The sequence below is a fragment of the Aphanomyces invadans genome (genome assembly GCF_000520115.1).
Source record: "Aphanomyces invadans strain NJM9701 unplaced genomic scaffold supercont1.27, whole genome shotgun sequence".
Classification (NCBI taxonomy): Eukaryota; Oomycota; class Saprolegniomycetes; order Saprolegniales; family Verrucalvaceae; genus Aphanomyces; species Aphanomyces invadans.
The window spans coordinates 466,235-467,345 of record NW_008580172.1 but is presented as its reverse complement, the minus strand read 5'-3'; positions in this window follow the sequence as shown (position 1 = coordinate 467,345).

Sequence of the window (1,111 nt, the reverse complement as noted above, 5' to 3'; positions counted from 1 at the left end):
ATGTCGCCGCCCCCTTGCGAATGCTGTGGGTTCCGAGGTTTCCAGCCACCAGTTTCCGAAAGTCGCAATGGTCCAGAGCCACACCAAGGAGGGAGCGCACCATTCTGTGCCCGTCATTGCCATTGCCGTAAAGGAAACAGTCACCATCCGGGGGGTCCACCATCGTCTCCATGTACACGGCCAGACACAATAAGGGGCACAAACGATCGTCCATGGACGCAAGGACTATTTGATGTGGGGCGTCGCGCTCCTCGGATATATTTTTCGACCAGCGCATCTGACACAAAACGGTGAAGTGATGGCTGGGATTAAAGGACAAATCGCACACACGTAGCTTCATCATGTCGTCCACTCGCGCAACCAAATGCCACTGCAGCGTGAAAACACTCCCAAGTCGATAGCGGTCCATTTCAGAAAACTCGGTGCACAATCGTATAACCTTATGTGCGTTCATGAACTCCGCGAACTCGATGAGTCAGCGGGTTTGGACTCAACACCCTGTCGTCTCACCTCACATTTCATCACCAGTTTGATGACATCGTTGACCACCGGGGAACGTGTCGGATTGCCCTCGCGCCGGATCTCGTCCCACGGTATCATGCGCCTTGGCATGAAGGCACTCAGCATCTTTTTCATGGACTTGAGGGTGTTTGCACGAGCATGTGTCGGCAACGACTTGGGGGTTGGTGCGATGGTTCCGAACGCTTTTAGGTTAACGTACCGGCGGATGTCCTCAGGCGTGACATCGAGCAAAGTGGCCTCGGCAAAGTTGGGGTCATTGAGCTCCTCGGCGCGCCCCAAGAAGTCCAGTTAGAGTTTGAGCTCCTTCTGGTAGACTTTGTTGGCTCGATCCATTTGTGGTGTGATCTGTGTGATAATGATATGGAACGTCTGGTCCAAAACATCACACTGTGAATCACACCGAAGCGTGATATAAACTCCCCAGTGAGATCCCATGATGCAAAATTTCAGCGCATCATCGTCCAATCATTGCCCAGCCACCACTCTTTTCAAGCCCTGATTTGCCGAAATTTTGATAATACAACCTCAGTGTGATTTTGTCAATAACATTTGAATATACCCGAGGAATATAAGTTTACAAAAATTATCA